The sequence below is a fragment of the Gossypium hirsutum genome, chromosome A04, assembly GCF_007990345.1.
Source record: "Gossypium hirsutum isolate 1008001.06 chromosome A04, Gossypium_hirsutum_v2.1, whole genome shotgun sequence".
Lineage (NCBI taxonomy): Eukaryota > Viridiplantae > Streptophyta > Magnoliopsida > Malvales > Malvaceae > Gossypium > Gossypium hirsutum.
This window is the reverse complement of record NC_053427.1, coordinates 82,109,896-82,115,784: the sequence shown is the minus strand read 5'-3', so window position 1 is coordinate 82,115,784 and position 5,889 is coordinate 82,109,896. Positions and strand designations below refer to the sequence as shown.

General features: G+C 36.0%; 1 non-coding gene across 1 annotated transcript; it reads left to right on the top strand.

Annotated features, from left to right (window-relative positions):
- The first annotated feature begins 365 nt into the window (after positions 1-365).
- Positions 366-472, top strand: LOC121228632 (small nucleolar RNA R71). The gene has a single exon (XR_005926208.1). It is a non-coding gene; the product is annotated as a small nucleolar RNA R71 (small nucleolar RNA).
- Positions 473-5,889: the final 5,417 nt, after the last annotated feature.

Below are 5,889 nucleotides of genomic sequence, written 5' to 3'. Positions count from 1 at the left end.
ACTTGTTCCTCTTCGGTACCAAGGTTGAAGGATTGATATTCTGTGTGTACTCCTCCTCCATTTGAATCGCACCTCATCACTGATGTACCTGAGTAGAACCATACAAACTGTCAATCTTTTTATTTAATAGTTCTACCTGGTTAGATAGCATAGTAATCGCGTTGAGGTTGAAAACACCGACTGATTTTATTGGCTTTGTTCTCATGACTTGCCACTGATAGTTATTCAATGACATCTCTTCAAAAAATTCATAAGCATCTTCAGGTGTTTTGTTGTTTAAAGTTCCATCGGTGGCTGCGTCGATGAGTTGTCTTGTTGAGGGGTTCACACCGTTGTAAAAAGTCTGAACCTGCAGCCATAGAGGTAACCCACGGTGAGGGCACCTTCTCAATAGGTTATTTTATCTCTTCCATGCATCATAAAGAGTTTCTAGATCCATCTACACAAAATAAGAGATATCATTCCTCAACTTAGCCGTTTTAGCGGGCGAAAAATATTTAAGTAGACATTTTTCGGTCATTTGTTCCCAAGTAGTGATTGACCCTCGTGGTAACGAGTTTAACCACTGTTTAGCCTTATTCTTTAATGAAAAGGGAAATAACCGAAGGCGAATGGCATCGTCAGAAACACCATTGATCTTAAAAGTGTCGCAGAACTCCAGAAATTCTCCAAATGAGTGTTTGGATCCTCGTCCTACAAACCATCAAAATGAACAAACTGTCGTATCATTTGAATCGTGTTAGGTTTCAGTTAAAAATTATTTGCAGCAATTGCAGGCCTAACTATACTCAATTCAGTTCCTGTTACATTGAGTTTAGCATAATCATACATAGTACGAGGAGCAGGATTTTGATTTACTGGATCCACAACAATCGCAGGAGGTAGCAGATTTTCCTGATTTTTAGTCATCCCCTCGGTTGTAGTTTGACTATCGTCCTCTTACCCTTCCTCTATGTATCGTAAGCTTCGCCTTATTTCTCTTCGATTTCTGCGAGTTGTGTTTTCGATCTCACTATCAAAAAGTAATGGTCCTGACGGGTTTCTTTTAGTCATAAACTATAAAAATCTGCCAGAAGAAAATAAAAAAATTTTAGTAACAAAAATAAAATTTAAATTGCAATAAAATAAATGGCTAAAGTAATAAAAATTAAGAGTTCCTAATATCTTAGTTCCCCAGCAACGGCGCCAAAAACTTGATGTGTGTGATAAGTTTTATATTTATGATTGATCGTACTTGAAAACTAACTATTATCACGATAAAGGCAAGTACACCTATCGAATAGTAGTATAGCTTATAGCAAGACCGGAATGTCGAACCTACATGAACTAAAAGTACTAGTATTAACCTTCTTTTTATTATCTAGCCTAAAAATAAGAGGATTTGTTTTATCTAAACTAATTAACTAAACTAAGAATGCACAGAAAGTAAATTGGGGAAATTCTTTTGGAAAAACTGGTTGATTTAGACAATACCCAAGGAAGAATCCACCTAGACTTCACTTGCTATTTGACTCTGAATTAGATGATTTATTACTTGACTCGATCCGTAGAAATCCCTAATTTATATAATTATCTCTCTCGAAACTAACAACGTCTAATCCTAGGTTGATTAATTGAAATCTCTTTGTAATTAAAACCCCTAGTGTTGCATTAACTCAATCTATGGATTCTCTTATTAGGTTTGACCCTAATTCGGCAGATTTATGTCCCCTTCTAGGGGTGCAATCAACTTCGCTTAATTATGCTAGATCTACTATTAGACAGGGACTTTTGCTCCTCTGAATAAGCACATCAATACTTGAGTCAATATCCTGGAATATTAAAGCAAGAATTAAGAACACATAATTAAGAACAAATCAATTATTTATCATCTAATTCAGAAAATAATAACAAGATCTGTCTTAGGTTTCATCCCCCTTAAGTATTTAGGGGATTTAGTTCATATGTGTAAAAGAAAACATCTTAGAAGAATAATGATAACAAAACATAACAAAAACCCAAAAACCCCTAAAGGAAATTGAAGGGAGATCTTCAGTCTTGAAGGAGAATCTGGCTTCTGAGATGGATCAATCGGCTTTCTTCGAGTAATTTCTTGCCTCCTACTCCGTGTGTCTTCTAGGTACCCTTCTAGGGTGTTTATATAGGCTTTAGAATGCTTCCAAACCCTCAAAAGTGGCCTTTTTCGAATAGAACTAGATTTGGGCTCGACAGGGACACGATCGTGTGACACGCCCGTGTGAGGTGGCTTAGGCTGTGTTAGAGTCTGGTAAATAGACACGAGCATGTGGTCTACCCGTGTGGGGAAGTCTAGGCCGTGTTGATTTCCTACGTTGACCCATTTTCTCCGTTTTTGGCCCGTTTCTCGCTCCTTTTACTCTTCTCTACTCAACTAAGTATAAAACATGAAATTAAAGGATTAGGAGCATCAAATTCCACAAATCTAATGATAATTCATCCAAAAATGTACTAAGCATGGGATAAAAATATGTATAAATTATGACTTATCAGATAACTGAATTGTTGTCACAGAAAATTGTTGTAGCTCCCATTCTCTTGAACTTCAGCTCCTCCAAGATTTTTCTCAGCCAAATAGCTTGATAAGTACAAGCTGTTGCAACAACAAATTTAGCTTCAGCCGTTGACAAAGTAACAATAGATTGTTTCTTGGATGACCATGAAATAGCTCCGGTTTCCATCATGAAAACATAACCTGAAGTGTTTTTTCTATCATCCAGATCTCCTGCAAAGTCAATGCTAGTGAACCCAAATAAATTTGAAATTTCACATTTTCTGTAAAACAACCCCGAATCCGTAGTTTCTTGCAAGTAACGAATGATTCTCTTGACAGTTAGTAAATGCATCTCTGTAGGATTCTCCACAAACCTACTAATCAAACTTACAGAATACATTATGTCAGGTCTTGTACAAGTCAAGTACATTAAACTGCCAATGATCTGCTTATAAATAGTGTTGTTCGCTTTCTTTCCCTCTTTTCTCAACTTCAAACCAAACTCAATAGGCGTTTGCTGGGTTGCAATCCTTCATATCAAACCTGTTCAGAATATCTTGAACATATTTCCTTTGAGAAATAAACATCCCATCAGCTGATTGCACTACTTCTATGCTTAAAAAATAATGCATCATACCAATATCTGACATTTCAAACTTAATCATCATAGACTTCTTGAACTCATTAAACATGGAACTATAGTTTCCAATGAAAATAAGATCATCAACATATAAACTCACAATAAGCATTTTCTCTTCATCACCAATTTTAATAAAAAGAGTAGACTCATAAGGACACTTGGTAAAACCAACTTTCAATAAATAAGCCTCAATTTAACTATACCAGGCACGTGGGGCTTGTTTCAATCCATATAAAGCCTTTTTTAGCTTATAAACCTTATTTTCACTTTCATGTTTAACATAACCAGTAGTTTGTTCAATAAATACCTGCTCTTGGAGCTCACCATATAAAAATGTCGACTTTACATCTAATTGGAAGATAGGCCAAAAGTACTGGGCTGCAAGCGAAATCACCAATCTGATTATATCATGCCTTGCAATAAAAGAAAAAACTTCTTTGTAATCCACCCCAAACTCTTTGCTTATAACCTTTTGCCACTAAGCGCGCCTTATACTTATCAACTTCTCTATTCTCCGTCAACTTTGTCTTGTATACCCATTTGACACCAATTGTCTTGTGCTCTTCTAGAAGCTCAGTCAACTCTCTTGTATCATTCCTTTCTATAGCTGCAATTTCTTCATCCATTGCCTTTCACCATTTCGACTCCTTTACAGCATTTTCAAATGTTGTTGGACCACAATCTACAAATAACGTAAAGTGGATGATTGGATCTTTAGTTTGACCAATGCTAGTTACCTCAAAATCTCTCATCCAAGCTGCTCTCCATCGAATACGACTAGGACGAAGTTCGGTTACTTCTACTTAGATGGTTGTTGGAGCATCGTTTAGTGAACTCTCAAGCTCAAGTGTGCTTGAGTCTACTGATCTAAAGGCTGTTGCCTTTCAAATTCAATTTTAGTGTCAACAAAAGTTTTTAGAAGGTTGTTGGTCATTCCAATTCCAAGTGTTCTCCTCATCAAAAATTACATCCCTGCTAATCACAATTTTCTCCGTTAAAGGATTAAACTATTTATATGCTTTAGATGTTTCACTTACACCTAGAAAGAACACTTCTCTTCTTTGTCATTAAGCTTCTTTCTCTTTGCATCTAGAACTTGTGCATAAGCTATGCAACCAAAAATTTTGAAGTGATCTACTGCTGGACTCCTTCTCCTCCAAGCTTTTTCAGGTGTCATGTTTTGAACAGAAAAAGTTGGGCTTCTATTCAAGACATGAATGCTCCAATTTACTACCTCTGGCCAAAACCTTTTTGGGACCCTTCCACTAGCAAGCATACTCCTCACCATATTCTATACGATTCTATTTTTCCTCTCTAATACTCCTTTTTTGGGGGGTATATGCAGTAGTAAGCTCTTTTCGAATGCCATGACTTTTACAAAATGCTTCAAATTCCTTGGAGCAATATTCTTCACCACGGTCAGTGCGAAGAGCTTGAATGGTTTTCTCATTTTCATTCTCGACAAGTGCTTTAAAGCTAGTAAATGCATTAAATGCTTTTGATTTCTCCTGCAAGAAGTAAACCCACATTTTCCAGGAATAATCATAAATGAAAGTAAGGAAATAATTTTTACCTCCATTAGATGATGAATTTATTGGCCCATAAATATCTGAATAAACCAATTCCAGTATATGTTTTTCTCTCTAAGACTTTCCTTTAGGAAATTGTTCATGATATTGCTTACTACCAACACAATCTTCACACACCTGAGATGGAATGACAATTTGAGGAAGACCGCTAACCATCTCTTTATGTCAAGAGTCTTCAAACCCCCAAAATTAAGATGACCATAGAAGAAATGCCAAAGCCATGCATCGCCCTTCAGTTTAACCATCAAGCAAAGTTGAACGCAATCAATCACCAATGGAAACAACCTGTTGGAACTCATAGGAACCACTGTAATAGCACATCTAGAAGGATCATAAATTTCACAAAAACACCTTTTGATATCATAATCACATATCCTTTTTCTTGCAATTGACCAGCAATTAACAAGTTACTTTTTAAAACAGGCACAAAGAAAACATTGGAAATTGTCTCTATAAAACCATTCTATGTTCTTATATTAATATCACCCTTTCCCACTACACCAATAATAGATTTATCTCCAAAAAACATAGTAGTGTAAAAGTCTTCATTTAGATAAGAGAAAGAAGACTTATTACAGCACATGTGGTTGCTACAGCCTATATCCACATACCATAAACATGAGTTTTACGACTCCTCTTGCTTGTTATGAATTGCTATCAACAAGGTTTCAACTTCTTCTTTTTCTGCAAAATTTGACTTTTCTCCCTTTTCATTGTCATTAGATAGATTAGTACGATATTCAAAACAATAATGACCAAGCCTATTACATCTAAAACATTCTACCTTTGATTTGTCAAATTGTTGATCCCATTGTTTGCCTTTATCATTTGGTTTGGCATACCTGCCACCATTTTTATTCCAACTATCCCATCTATTTCTTCCCCTTCCTTGACCTCTACCTCTTCCTCTGAAAGAATGAGTCAAAGCTTTCAAAGCCTACTCTATTGAGGTAAAAGTTTTGTTCATCTTCTGCTCATAGACTAATAAGGAGCTTTGAATTTCATCAAGGGTGAGTGCATCAAAATCCTTGGATTCTTCATTCGAGCAGACAACATAATCATACTTTGGTGATAAAGACCACAGTGTCTTCTTAAAAATGGTTGTCATTGATCTTCTCACTATGAAATCGCATATCATTTGTGATTCCCAT